The 15666-nt window shown below is 39.2% G+C and overlaps 1 pseudogene across 1 annotated transcript; it reads left to right on the top strand.

Moving 5' to 3' along the window:
* The first annotated feature begins 455 nt into the window (after nucleotides 1-455).
* On the top strand, nucleotides 456-14804 carry LOC149147646 (villin-2-like; annotated as a pseudogene). Its single transcript, XR_016263180.1, has 8 exons — nucleotides 456-556; nucleotides 12844-13008; nucleotides 13134-13293; nucleotides 13393-13543; nucleotides 13628-13728; nucleotides 13937-14095; nucleotides 14314-14381; nucleotides 14514-14804. The product of XR_016263180.1 is annotated as a villin-2-like (transcript).
* Nucleotides 14805-15666: the final 862 nt, after the last annotated feature.

A 15666-nucleotide genomic window follows, 5' to 3' on the forward strand; every position in this document is an offset into this window, starting at 1 on the left:
ATCGATTAAATCTATATTTTTTCCCCGCATAAATCTCTCCGCCTTAAATTCTGATGCATCTGCTCCCCACATAGTTGGATCCTTTCCTATTTCCCACAAATTCACAAGTAGCATTATTTTCTTAGGAAAATAGTATCAAAACCTTATACCCTCTCGTCTATTCGCAGTGCACACCTTATAGAAAGAGTCGTAACTTATTAGTCCCTGTTGCAGGCATGACGAAGACTATTGTAATCAAAATGGTTGCATTAACATTAATTTAAGTTGTTTACTCTCTCCCCCGTCATGTAGTTAGCATCACTTCGACTATAGTTTTGATGATTTTTGCAACTTCATCATTTTTTTGGCCTCTTCCCGAGGCAAACCATATATTATGTATATTTCTCAAGGGTAAACTAATGTTGGCATTAGTTCCCCAGCATGAAATGTTTGGTTGGTTTGTGGTTTAGACATATATGTCTTACAAGTTACTTGACACGCCACAGACATGCCACCAGACCACACAGAGACCAGACCAGATGGCTCTATGCATGGTCACCAATGGCATGCCTCCTCTGTCTGTCAACTTACAAGGCCACGATTGTTACAGGGAAAAGTGTCTACTCAGAACTGCTTATCCCACTAAGGTGTGATAGCTGCCTTAGAAACAAACAAAGTAAAGCTACTTTCGTTTTTCCTTTATGAAGTATAGATAGAGAAGAATAAAGAAGACCAACCTCTGTCTTGCGCTAATCTCCTGGTTCGATTCCTCTCTTTCTTGATAGTCTTTCGCTACTTGTTCCCTTGCACACCCAGCTTCACAGAGTACCTGTAAGATCACAGTAGCATAGCACTATACAAGAACATGGATCTATAATCATAAACAATCTAGGATTAGATGTAAATTGACCATACAAATGCAGCAAACATAAATTACACAAGAGTATGGAGGAAAACTTGAATAGCTTTTATTGATAAACAAGAAAGAGCCAAGGGGAGTTACAACCAGTTGTTCTGACCCAGCATCATCCTCTCATCAAGGAAGCCCCTCTTCACCTCATACAAAGCTTAGATCACCCAACAATCTGATGTTTTATCTCAAGAAACCAACAGCAATTCCTTACAATATGCAAAATTCCAGCCTCTGGATCTCTGGGATGAGGGATCCATATATAGATATCTGTAAGGGAGATGAGTCAGCTTGTGATTTGATTAGTGTCTTCCCTCTGATAGTTCTTGCTTCCACTTGGAGATTGATGATCTCTTACTCATCCTTGGTCGAATTCAGAGAGGCAAGTGTCACAGGAGAAGTTTCTGGAAGTTTCCATGCCTCTCCACCTCGCGGAATGACACTGCCATTTGTCACTTCTCGCCCATCGCACCCCATAGAAGGGCTTTTTGAAATGCAACGCACCCACACTGTGTGTTTAGGTGAGATGCAACGCACCTTGCCTATGGAGCAGCTGAAATGATCCTGTTTTGACCAATTCTGAGTAGTTTTTCATGGAGAACTTCTGGGAGAAGCTGTAATCATTTGACCTTGTTCCTTTAGGGGTTAGAACAACACTTTTAGGGACTTAGGAGCCCTTGGTTTATGGACATTTCATGCTTGGGGTTGTAGTGCCCAAAAATGTCTATAACAGTTGCCCCTTAAAGCATGAGGTCGTTAATCTTTTGATGTCGGGTGAAATGCTTTATTATGAGGATCCGAAGTTCTTTCAAGCTGGGAGGAGACCTGTAATAAGATACAATACAATACATTATCTTCATAATATTTTCATGATCTGGCTGAGGCGGGCATTCCCATGCTCAGCTTTATAAATTCATTTTCATGTACATAGGACAGACAATCGTCTGAGTGTAGACTGATGATTCTGGTAGAGCCATCATCCCTTTGATTGGATGATTATCTGTGCAGCAATAATGTACATTTGATGTCTTTATTTCCCTGAATATATATCGCAGCCCGGATGGATGAAACTAGATCCGGGGTCTTCAATCTCGTTCGATCTTCACTCGAAGTACAAGTCGATCCATGTGAGAGATGTTCTGGATTCGAACATGGAAAGACATCGCCTGATTACCAGCCAATGATATAAGCTGTTAACAGGCGTGAGAGGAGTCACCGATAATGATAATGACCCTCAAGGTACTGCAGTACAATTCACGTGGTGTGAATAAAGGACTTGGCGTCGAACACCATGCAAAATCTTTCGGTCGAAGGCCATTGATGTAAACCTGTCGCCAGAAGTGAGAAACTTGCCATTGAGGCATGCAAGCTTCAAAGTACTGAATGGGGTGTTCCTAGATCGACTTCTTGGATAATGAGCTGATGTCGACAAGAAGCGATCCGTCACAGGAGGGCCTTAATGAATCCCACATCAATGACACGGAACGGAGCAAATGATTTTAATGGAGGTGAAAACGATCTGGTGATATAAGGTTCAGGGTGGCGGTCATGAAAGAATAGAGTGTAAATGTATTGTAGCAGGTGAGACACAGGTGAATTCTCTGAATGACTTCTCTTGAACATATCGGCGACATTGACGTGATGGATTGGTAGCATTAACCCCAAATGTGGATGGTGTGATGGGACCATGGTGATGTGACCGGTGAATGAAACAACCCAACCCGACTTGGATGCGGAGTGAAAGTGTCATGTTCAAGAGCGACTTGCTACCAACAAAGTTTCTTCAAGTTTTCTTCCCAATTTTTCCCTAGTCATTGCTGACCAGTACGTCTTTATTTTTGTCAAGCTTGAGGAGGATAACATATGCTTGTTCTATAATTTTCCCTTCGGGCAAACCCATCGCTATGTTTTAACGAGCTTAGCGATAGTGAAACTCGTTCTCGTCTATAGACAAGTTTGTCACTATTAAGTTTTAACGAGTTTAACGACAAAGATAACTCGGTCCTTTTCAATTTTAGAGAGTCTGAAAAGGAATGTAAAGGAAACTCCAAAATTCCTTTTTCGTCATCTAATCCCTTAAGTCCGAAAAAGTATAAAACAATACAGAAGGGATGAATTTTCGATCCTTTTAACGAGCCGAACAAAACAAGCGCTCGATCTTTTTGTGTAATAATCCCTCAGGTCCAAAAAGATTAAAATTTAGAGGAGGGATAGCACTTCCGGTCCCTTTAACGAGCTGGAGAGGCCAATGGCTCGACAATCTTTTCATATTTTACAAGTCAGTTGAAAAAAGCTTAAAGGAGACTCGTCTTTTGAGGAACAAGTGATAAAATTGGGTAGCAGCTGATTCCAGGTAAAGTTTGGAATTTTCCAATCACGGCAGTGTTACAAGGATGGCTAGTGAGATCACTCTTCGCAACTGTTCCTCAAAAGGGGTAAACAATCAAATGGAGGTGAATGATCGACCAATACAGAGTGGAGGTGATGATGAGAACACGACCAAGGCTTTAAAGGCTGAAGTACTACATTCACGATGGTTATTTACTGGGAATTGGTTCATTTTTTAATGAGCTTAAACTCTGGAGGAACATGTGCTCATTGCTTATGTTTATTTTTTAACAAGCATGAAGTCCATGCTAAAACTGCTCGATTAATCCAGTCGTATAATAAGAATGTCTCATGTATAAAACAGCAACTTTTAGAGTTTTTCCCCACATCCTTTCTTTATGCAAGTTAGGAAACGACCAATCCTACGAGTTTAAAGGGTTAGAGGACCTACAAATTTAAAAAATAAATAGTCGCTCTTCGCTTGCATGCCAAAAGGTTTGCATGCCCCCAGGTATAAAACAGAATTTCAAGGTTACCCCTTCTTCCTTCCGTTAAAACATTTGTTTTACCGAGAGAGGTCTACCTCTTACAGGTTACCAAAGATTGTTCTATTCACGACGTAAACAAAACATTTCTTCGGCGATGTTTATCGAAATAAACAAAGGTGAGTGGCGATGCTTGCCAACCCACATAACTTTGACAAGAGAATCTTATTCCAGAATAACCCCCCCTTCCAATCACAGACGGGAGTACAGACTAGTCATATTCTCTCGCGGAAACCTACCCTATACCCGAAGTTTTCCTGCCGAAGCAGACCAGGGTGCATGCCCCCTGGGTTTCAGTCATGTCCCCCGAATCACTCGCGCTCATCAGGCGGACGGACTGGAGATTGATGAGACATTCCTTGTGTGAAAAGACCATTCATGGATGGCATATGACTATTTGCTCTGTGTGATCCGGGAAATGAAAGCTGGTCTACGAGCTTGACCACTCTTCCTTCGTGCGGAAAACACATTACTCTAAAGAGTGAGGAGACAATCGCTCCCATGCAAAAAATATAGTCTTGTCCAAGGAGTAGATTATAATCCAAGGGTCCTTGAACTACCATTACGTTCATTTGAATGGTTTTCCCCCTCAATGTTATGGGCACATTGGGAAGGATCCCTAACGGTCGACTGGTTCTTTTGTCAAAGCCTGTTAGATTTCTCATTTCAGGCAAAAGCGATGGCGAACCAAGCGCTTTCCAAGCAGTCGAGGAAAGGATACTCACAGAAGCCCCTTCATCTATGATGGTACCGGCCATAACCATTCTATATATTTGAACAATGATTCGGAATGGTACACTAGCCGGTAAGCAGGGTCTGCCTAGTTGGTTCCAATCGAAGGAGACAACCAGGTTGCTTGGAGGTGGGACCGAATAGACGGCCGGGTACGACTCTGACGAACTTCCTTCCTGCGGTAAAGGAATGGGTAAATTGCCCCCATGTTCATTGGAGTCTGTGCTTACGAAAAGAATTTGGACGGTGTCATCCTTGTTCTCTTCGGTGACTGTATCATCTGAAGATGGAACCTCTGAAGGCAAGACCGGGTCAACTGTCGCCTCGACCTTTTGACTTTCGTCTCGTATGGGTTCAGATGGTTTGTCTTCAATGATAGATGCTTCGGCCGACCACCTGAGCGGGTCAGCTGGCTTTTCAACTAGTGACGGACTCGGCAAGAGTTTTTTATATCCAGGAGGAAGTCGTAACGGTGAGACCGGACGATCGTCCAAAACTCTTTTAGCCTCGTCTAAGAAGGGACAACGGTGGACGGCATGGTCGCCTTCGCACAGTTTACAAGGAAATCTATATTTTCCTTTTTGTCCTGGGGCTTCACTTTCACTAGTTGACGGTGTGTTTTCAACATGATCATCAGAGGTTGACGACACCGAGTTGTGCAAACGAGGAGACTAGTCCCTTAAGATCCGAGGGATGCAAGGACAATCTCTATGATAGTGGTCTCCTTTTCAAATGACACATGGCGATTTAGGCCTGGTCGGTGCAGTGTGTGGATTTTCGCTAGACGACGCTTGGTTGCCCCCTTTCGCTTTTGGCTCCTTCTTCTTCTTCTCTTTCTTCTTCTTTTCCTTCTTCTTCTCAAGTACTTGATTTTTGGCTTTACCAACCCCATCAAGCGAAGAAGAAGGAGGAGAGGAAGAATTGTAGGAAGTAGAAGGTTGGTGGGTAACTCTGGACTCGTCTAGTTGCTGACTCGATTGTTCAGGAATTGCGGTGTTCTGAACGACAGAGGTTGAGAAGAGCCATACGGGCAGGCCGATTGTCAATCCTGGAAGCGACAATGTGGCCATATGGGGTGCACCAACATCTCCCCAAGAGGAGAAGGGACTAGGATTTCCTCCAAGGGGAATTCCTTGGTTGGTGGATTCCATTTTCTCAACCCAAGATCAACGTAGGAAAGGGTGATGAATATTCCGTTTAAAATAAATTTTAGACACTTTGACACAACTTGTTTTTTCAATTTTAAAGAGTCGAGAAAAAACAAAAGATGACTCTAGTCGCCTTCAATTTTTAATGAGCCTGAAGTGACAAGTGCTCAGATGGACCTTTTCCGTTAAAGAGTCTGAAAAGGAACGAAAGGGACTGCTCTGGAAATCTAGGTAGAGGGATTACCAAACTAATCGCAAAACTACAGAATGCTTTTTACGGTACGGCAGTCAATCTTCCCGAATGCTGTGTTCAGTGCATTGCGATCGATAGGGTGGCAGACACGGCTTCCTATGGATAAAGGATTAAGCCTATTGTGGTCTCCCAAAATATACTCGACGGTACGTGGGAGCACAAGTACGTACTGGCACTTATCGTCTCAAAGTGGAGGAATCACCCAACCATCAGTGAGAACAACAGTTACCAGGCTTTACGACGCCGGAATACGTCTCTAGCCTAGACTTCTAAATGTTGTGCGTTATGTTCCAAAGCGTTGTTAGATTCATTGAATTTATTTTATAGTTGATCTTGCTTATGAAGTTTGCCTTTCAGGTTCACCGCGAGATGTAATATAATTCCTAAAATGCAATCTAAGATGATAAACAATCTTTTTATCTTCTTTGTGCAATGAAAATCCTAGCTACTAAGGAAATAAAGACAAATTCTTTCACAAAGAGCAAAGAGCACACTCTAAATGCACTTTCCTAAATCAAACCAATCAGACTGTCTAGATGCAAATGCACATGCATGTATTTGTTTTCGACTTTCTTAGTATGTAAATGGTAAAAAGAAAGTTGATGCACAAATCTGAATTACTTTTCAAGCGACAGTTATCAACAAGTTTCTTTTCGAAATCAAAAATGGAGACAATCACAACACCTTACGATTTGGAAATGAATACTTGTTTTCGACACTAGAAAAATTACAAATTCAGACCAAAAACAATAGTAACAGGATAATCGACTATCTACAACAATCAAACTCTTTCCTATGCCTGAAAATGACACTTGCGACACTTTCAAATCAAAGGACGACAGTGCGATTATGTTACTTTTTGCAAAGGAGAACTGAAAATGACTCAACAAACACACAAAAACATTTACAGTTCTTTTGTACAAAGGAGGCGGAATAACAGCAAGGAAAAGGGGTTTCAAATAGAGATATACTGATCACAGGCAGCAAAATTCATGAATAGAACTGGAAAGAATGAATCACAGAAACCAAAACTGAACAATGCCTAGTCTGATCAGCGCACCTGTAACACAGGGAATTTGAAATGCAGCGCACCTACTACACTCGGGAAGTGCGTTGAATTTCAGATTCACAGAACAGTACCTGTGCTGGGCCAGAGACGAGACTTTGCTTGGGTTCCGGGTCACAGTTTGCAGTTCAGTTCATGGGTTTTGGCCGAGCAAATGGTAATCAGTAATGCAACAATCAGGGGTAGATCTAAGGAGGATCTAAGAGCTATCACAAGGGCAATCAGAGAGTTTGTAAATCAGTTGTTTAATTTATAAACAAATCCCGGAGATTGACTGAAGCGGCATTTATCTACTTTGCATTTGCATAGCAAATGCAGTTCGAAAGCTACATGGCTCGACTTCAGGCTCCGTCTGTAAGTTTATAAAATAGACAACAAGGAAGATAAACAAACAAACTAATTCGTCCCCAGCGGAGTCGCCATTTTGTTACAGGGAAAAGTGTCTACTCAAAACTTCTTATCCCACTAAGGTGTGATAACTGCCTTAGAAACAAACAAAGTAAAGCTACTTTCGTTTTTCCTTTATGAATTATAGATAGAGAAGAACAAAGAAGACCAACCTCTGTCTTGCGCTAATCTCCTGGTTCGATTCCTCTCTTTCTTGATAGTCTTTCGCTACTTGTTCCCTTGCACACCCAGCTTCACAGAGTACCTGTAAGATCACAGTAGCATAGCACTATACAAGAACATGGATCTACAATCATAAACAATCTAGGATCAGATGTAAATTGACCATACAAATGCAGCAAACATAAATTACACAAGAGTATGGAGGAAAACTTGAATAGCTTTTATTGATAAACAAGAAAGAGCCAAGGGGAGTTACTACCAGTTGTTCTGACCCAGCATCATCCTCTAAGCAAGGAAGCCCCTCTTCACCTCATACAAAGCTTAGATCACCCAACAATCTGATGTTTTATCTCAAGAAACCAACAACAATTCCTTACAATATGCAAAATTCCAGCCTCTGGATCTCTGGGATGAGGGATCCATATATAGATATCTGTAAGGGAGATGAGTCAGCTTGTGATTTGATTAGTGTCTTCCCTCTGATAGTTCTTGCTTCCACTTGGAGATTGATGATCTCTTACTCATCCTTGGTCAAATTCAGAGAGGCAAGTTTCACAAGAGAAGTTTCAGGAAGTTTCCATGCCTCTCAACCTCGCGGAATGACACTGCCATTTGTCACTTCTTGCCCATCGCACCCCATAGAAGGGCTTTTTGAAATGCAACGCACCCACACTGTGTGTTTAGGTGAGATGCAACGCACCTTGCCTATGGAGCAGCTGAAATGATCCTGTTTTGACCAATTCTGAGCAGTTTTTCATGGAGAACTTCTGGGAGAAGCTATAATCAGTTGACCTTGTTCCTTTAGGGGTTAGAACAACACTTTTAGGGACTTAGGAGCCCTTGGTTTATGGACATTTCATGCTTGGGGTTGTAGTGCCCAAAAATGTCTATAACAACGATCCACGATGATTGAGCAGTAGGAGGCTGTTGAGAGTCTATCCAGACCAGCAGTTCCACTTTGTGCCTGTTGAAGTTCCAAGAATCTATGCTAAAGTTCTAGAGAATCAATCCAAGACTGTTGCAACTAGAGAATATGTTGGTGCTGCTAATTCTAGAGGATATCGAATTGTGTCTGTAACTTTAACTGCTAGTGCTGCTGAAACAAGTGGTGTTTCACTTCCTGCGAGCTTTGGAAACCATTTTAAATTGTAAGTGTTATTTTACTCACAGAATCGTCTCAACTAAATTATTTTTGTTTTGCACCTAACCATCACGTAATTTAAATCAGGTTGGTCTACAAATATTCAACTGAGATCTTGAAATAAAACAAAAAAGTATGAAAGAAGTCGGTACTTGGTAAACTATTGTACTCATGACATGATTGAAATGAGAAGCACAAACATAAACACTAAAGGCCAGAACCACATGACCTAACCAAACTTTCTCTGGCTACTGCATGATCCTTACAAAGTAAAGGATACAAGTAACCTGTTAACAATGGTTTTGAGCGGGAAAAACACCTTCTAACTCTCCTCCGCATTGGAAAAGACGAGACACTTGAGTCATCACCTGTAGACAATAAACCAACTGTACAGAGGAGGAACAACTATTGCCATGTTTGCTAAAGATTAACCACTGCGTGACAGAGTATCAGACTAGCTGCACAAAACAAATTTGAAGTATGTTTTGCAACTGATACCAAAGATTGCGATCATGTCAAACATAGTATACCATTGTGTAGAGTTTTCTTCCGGGATTATCGCATCCATAATTATTTGAATCGACATTTCGAGCCATCCACCGTGGCTCATCATCAGGATAGATAATTTTTTATCTATCCTGATGATGAGCCACGGTGGATGGCTCGAAATGTCGATTCAAATAATTATGGATGTGATAATCCTAGAAGAAAACTATACACAGAATACAAATCATGGAAGCCTAAAAATAACAACAGTCTACCATTGTCAATGAACCTATCGTTTCTACACCAGACTTGACCTCTCTTGCTCATCTTGATCTACTCTCCTATTCACTAAATGATTTAACTTCGCTTCTCTTTCCCTTATCCTACCCTTAGCTCTGTGGATTTAGTTTCATGTTATATAGGCTATGCCTAGGTATATGCATTGGTCACTCTTGGTTCTAAATCTCGACCTGGAATTGGAAGGGGCACTTTGACCTTATCTCCTGTGACTATAGACTTTGCTCTTGGTGTTGCTTATTATACTCAGTAAACTCCTGATCTGATGGTATTGGATATCTCGATAAACCAGATCACTGGCACCTATAAGGGCACTACTTAACCATGGGACGCCTCTGCTACCTTCTACACTATTCACTATTCTTTTGTGGTTTCATCCGTTATAAGTGGAGGAATTCAATATGCACCTATATATGCACCTGATCTTTCTTTTATGCTGGTATATAAAATGGAAAAAGGAATTCCCCTGCAAACTATACTGTATACACCCCGGTGGGATAGACTTTATCAATGAAAAAGGGGCCTATGAAGTTGATTTAATCAACAATAATGTATCCTAAGATATGAAATGTCCAAAGGATCAAGAACTAATTCAGAGAATGTGTGTGTGAACACAAACTCACAACTTCTACAAGTGAAGTTGGTCATCCAAGAGAGCTCACCAACCTTGCATTGAAAAGAAACGAGGTAGCACCTTGGGGGAAAAATGAAACAAGTGGAATTTAGAAATGAAACATGTAAGTCCATGCAAGTTCCTCTTTATATCTGTGACCACATATATCAATTGTGACCACGTATACCACTTTCAATAACAATTAAAAAGTAATTAGCAGACTATTGAAACACTTGTATCTTGCTACATCTAAATGGCTTTCATTATTTTCCTTCCACTTGCGATTTGGTGCTCTACTCCCGCCGACAATGTGAAACCCTACATCTTTGACTATGCACAACAAGTATATCACTCTCTTCCTCACAGGACTTGCATTTCACTTTCCCTGCACGGGTAGTTAAGAGGGTAAGTCTTTCCTTCCACCGATAAACTCTTTTCCTAGGTTGAATTCTTTACATTTCCGTATTTTTTAATGTTCGATTCGACTGAAATATGTAGCTACCCTAACATCAAACAAGCAAGGAGGAATCTTGTTAGTATTCGAGCGAATGGGATCGTCTGGTCTCGTAGGTAAAAGCCTTTCTTTTTTTCGATTTGGTTCTCTTATGAAGTTGGGTACACAAAGCTACTACTACACATTCATACTTCCTCTGTTGTTCAACTCCATTTTCCAGGTGTTAGGGTTTTTAGATATCTCTCTCTATTTTGTAAGCAACAAGTCCCTGCCATTTTGGAAGGAAAAAATTATATATTGTTTTGTAGCATAGTTGCATTTTTTTTTCTATTATCCTGTAGCATGGTTCCCATTCCAAAGTATCCATGTCTTCACATACATTCAATGGAGCTACATGCAGATCGGAGATTTTCTCCGAAACACTCCTAAAAAAAACTACTCGTGGGACAAATATTGCACCTCCACACCCAATTCTAGCCACTTCAATTGCAGGCAAGGCAAAATAATCTGATGATTGTCAAGCAACCTTTCCATAGTAACTACAATCAATCACAATATTTATAGCATAAGCTAGGACTTCTTAGGGAAAAAACAGCTGGTGTGCATCTACCTGAAATGAAGGCTCTTCGTCTGAAGGTGTGATGCAACTAATTGAGATTTTTATAAGCTCAAGCATGTGATGTGCTCATGCCTTGTACTTAACATTTTCAATTTCTCACCACCATTTATTTTTGAGTGTGATGCTTCATGTGAGGGGATCCAAGATATGTTTATGAAAAAGGGCCAACCACTAGAGAGCAAAAAATGAACATTTTTCTATCTCTTACAAGGAAATGATGCTGTCATGCATGCTTCAGATAAGTTCAAGCAATATTTAGTTTGTGGAAGATAGAAGTAGCTAGGACTAGTAGGGAGCTACAAAGAAGTAGTGCTTTAATAACATCCAGTTGGTTACCCAAAGCCTATTTATACCCATTATTATGGCTGAATCCATCATCCCAACATCCTTTCTTCTTTTCCAAGAGCACCTACCTTCACTTTCTAAGGTCAGAAGGTGGAGCTATTTGACAACTGAGTTGTGGACAAATGGAACTACCCTCTTTTAGGAAATACTGCCAGACTACTTAAAATTTATTAGACGGGCTTGCAAGACAACTGTGTGTCTTAATTCTTCATTCACTTAAGGAGCTAGACAAATTGAAATAATTTTTCTACACTTTCTAAGTAAACATATGCCTAGCATATAACATTTCTAAATTTTCTGACTTTCTTGTCTAGACAACATGCTTGAAGTTTGTAAAAGTAGGAAGCTTCTTTGAAAAATATGGTTACAGCACATACAAACTTTTATAAAATAGATTTCTAGACCAAAAGGCTATTAGTGTGTGAGTTGCAAGGTTATTGACTAGAATTGGCTATCCGTTATTAGGAGTTTCGAAAGATGGAAGAGGTTTGGTCTTCATGGGCTCATGGTGCAGATAATTTTCAGAGAAATTTAGTGTGGATTTTCAGTAATTAGCACCTTCCCACTGCTTATTAAGCTTAAATCGAGCTTGACTTATCGATTTTTATGAACTGGATTCAGTCCAACAATTCAGTTATGTCAATTAGAGGTGATTGAAGTTGCATTTTCTCTTTCCTTGGGATAACTAACCTTGGGATAATTCGGTATATTTAAAACTCATCCATGTAAATTTCCTTAGAGATAAAGTAAGCCAGAAATTGGACTTATCCTTTTTAATATAAACTATTGTACAATCTGGAAGCACATTTCCAGAATGTTCAGGAAAATGAGAAAGGGATGGTTGCACCAGTAATAATATTAGTAAACTATAGGTAAATCACTACACATGCTAATTCCTAATCTAAGAACAAATTTTCAAGCACAGACAAGAGGGAAAAAAGTTTGTTTTTTAAGGTTACTGCCTTATCTTCTGTAAGTATATGCTTCATGTGTGTTTAAACTTTAGGGGGACATTGTTGTTATATATGTTTGGTAAAATTAAAAACAAAGGAATAAATATGTTCTTAGTATTCTTCTTTTGGAAGATCAAAATGAGCTTTAGCAGTAGTTTCAATTGCTCCCACATGGAATTCTCATGCAAGCATGGTTACTCTTTTAAAGTTTCTTTCCCTTGAAAGTGGCTTCCTTCTGTTGATTATTTTTTGCATAATTTTATATGTTCCTAATGCTTGGAGCTAGAGCTTCATTCTATCAAGCTGACTAAATTTGGGACAGGTAGCAATAGGCTCATGACTTCTAAAATGAAACAATTGGATAGAAGTGGGTAACTCAGGGTTGGGTATGCTCTGTTTTGAAGTATTTTTCCTCTCTGTGTAATATTGGTGTTAGACGATGGGAAGCTTTTAGCATAATCTGACTCCAAAGAGTTTTGGGCTATGTTAGGAGGTTTTGCTCCCATTGGCAAGAAGAATGGAAATGATGATAATTCTAGAATGGAATAAACTTTTGGAAAACTTTATATGTAAATTCTTATTCTTAAACAACATGCATAGAATAATTCTAGATCCTGCATGCAGTTTGAAACCCTGACAACAATTTAAACAATTACAATTGTCCTAAGTTTATATTTTGTTCTCTATGATATAGCATTGTGCAAGGGGAGATAAATATTATTGAGGGTGCCTTGTCTAAGAGTATGCTGGAATCAAACAAATGTTATCTACTTGATTGTGGTGTCGAGGTATATGTGTGGGTTGGTCGAGTGACACAATTGGAGGAGAGAAAGTTTGCAAGTCTAATTGCAGAGGTAAGCATGTCCTTCTTAATATAAATTAGATCCATTGTCAACGTTTGAGCTATAATTTGAACTTTATGATGTATATCTAAACTTTAATGGTATCTTAAGGAATTCATATCTAATAAAAAACAATTGAGGAACACACACATAACTCGAGTTATCCACGGATTTGAGATATTGCCTTTTAGGTCAAATTTTGACTCATGGTCACTTGGCAATGGAACTTCGGGCTCTGAGGATGGAAGAGGGAAAGTTGCTGGTAAATATAGCAGTTCTTTGTGCACTAACTAGCCTGAAAATTATATTTTAAGAGGTTTCACTTTTCAATTTCAATTTTGTTCAGCATTATTGAAGGAACAAGGAATCAATGTGAAGGGAATTTTGAAGGAAATTCCACTGAAAGAAGAAATTCCACCATTGCTTGAGGGAAATGGGAAACTTGAGGTTTGGTGTTTGCTAAAAAGATTGGATGCATTTCAACAATACAATTTGCTATTTTCTTCAGATTTTCAATCTCCCAATTCTTAATATGTTTGTTTGTGCATGTTATTTTTTTCATCTTCTGAGAGCAAGCCCTTTTGTAATGGATGGAAAAGGTCATGTTTATATAGTATAATCAATGTGTAATGAGCATTCTTGCATCTGGTTGCAGGTTTGGAGGGTCGATAATGTTTCGAAAGCCCAAGTTCCTAAAGAGGATATTGGAAAATTCTACAGTGGTGATTGTTATATCATACTTTATACTTACCACTCTCGAGATAGAAAATATGATTATTTTCTTTTCTTTTGGCTAGGGAAGCAGAGCACCCAGGTATAATGGTTAGGATTTCTTTTTCATTTAGCAGTACTTTATGCCTTGTTGTATTATTATGCATTGTGGCATTTTGAGTACAACCTTCATCACTAGTTAGTATTTGGTAACAGTTTTGTCATGGAATATGTTGATTGTTTACGTTTAGTTTTACCTTCTTGTTTATATGATTCTTGTTCACTGAAGTCTTGATGTGCTTCTTTCCTTTTACTTGGGAGGATCAAGCAATAGCTGCTCGTTTAACAAATACAATGGATAACTCTCTAAAAGGGAGACCTGTACTAAAGCTTTAACTCATTTTATTTTTTGACAGTTGCTCATTTTCACATTCAGCGTTCATAATTTTTATTGAAAGAGATACCCTATCTAGGAAATTTCTGGGGACGTGTTATTTGTTGTTACATTTCTTAGGGTTAAGCAATGTTGTGATTCCTGTTATTTCTCTAATATATTTGCCCTTGATCTTGTAGGGTGGATTAAGTGTTGGCTACAAAAAATACATTGCTGAGAAAAGCATCAATGATGAGAAATACAATGGGGATGGTATTGCCCTCATTCAAGTTTATGGTACAGGGACTCACAATAGTAAAGCAATTCAAGTTTTTCTGGTCATTATTCATTTTCTACATTTATTTGTATTTATATGGATTTATGCGTGGGTGTTTCAAAATTTTCTTTCTGAATCTTCAGTCTCTAATATGTAAATAAATCACAGGCTGTTAAAACTAGGTTAATTGGATTAAAAACCAAAACAACGGGTTAAAGTTTATGAGTTGTTATTCTAGAAGAAATGCATTTCCAAGAAAGGAAAAGAATGGCAATAACAACTTGTATGCCTATTCTAGTTTGAGTAGGCCATTTACATGTAAACCTAATTCAAACTCCATGTTCTTGTAGTTATTCTCTACTGGACGTTCACTGTTCAGTATATCCTTAGGTGCATTTTTTTGTTCAAGGAAAACATCATGGGGAAACCCAAGGGATGTTTTCCCACATTTATGGATCCCTAGTAAACTTGTTGGTGTAGATTAGTGTGCATCACCTGGGCGGATTCTAAATGGGCACCTACTGGAGACTGGCATGAAATGAAACCAACCAAATTCTGAGCAACATTGATGACAGCGAGTTGATCTAACTCTGGGCTATATCCCTTGGGACTTTAGGTGCATTTGAGAAAAGTATGCTGGATAAAAGTTAGTGGGATTAGATTACTGCCGTTACACTTCCTCGTCTTCTTCCAAATAGGTAGGAAAAACTATGTAACTGGAACTACTCACTATAGACAGGGATACTATACTATATAATAATGAAGGTCACTTGTTAATAAATGCTACCAATATCTCGTGATACAGAATGTGGTGTTGATGCATAGGACACATCCACGTAATCCAATGTATATCCTTAGAACATGTGGAGAATGATGCAGTTTAAATAGCAGAGTATTAAAGTTAAACTCAAGCTAGTGATCCATTATTGCCCTTTATACAAGATAGTGATTTCAACAAACTCTATAACTATGGAACGTGGTTACAAGTAGTACGCAGAAAATTTCATGTGATCTCTTATTGGAT

Source organism: Pinus tabuliformis, chromosome 9 (genome assembly GCF_031772625.1).
Source record: "Pinus tabuliformis cultivar Carrire ecotype Pingquan chromosome 9, CPIR1, whole genome shotgun sequence".
In the NCBI taxonomy this organism is placed as follows: Eukaryota; Viridiplantae; Streptophyta; class Pinopsida; order Pinales; family Pinaceae; genus Pinus; species Pinus tabuliformis.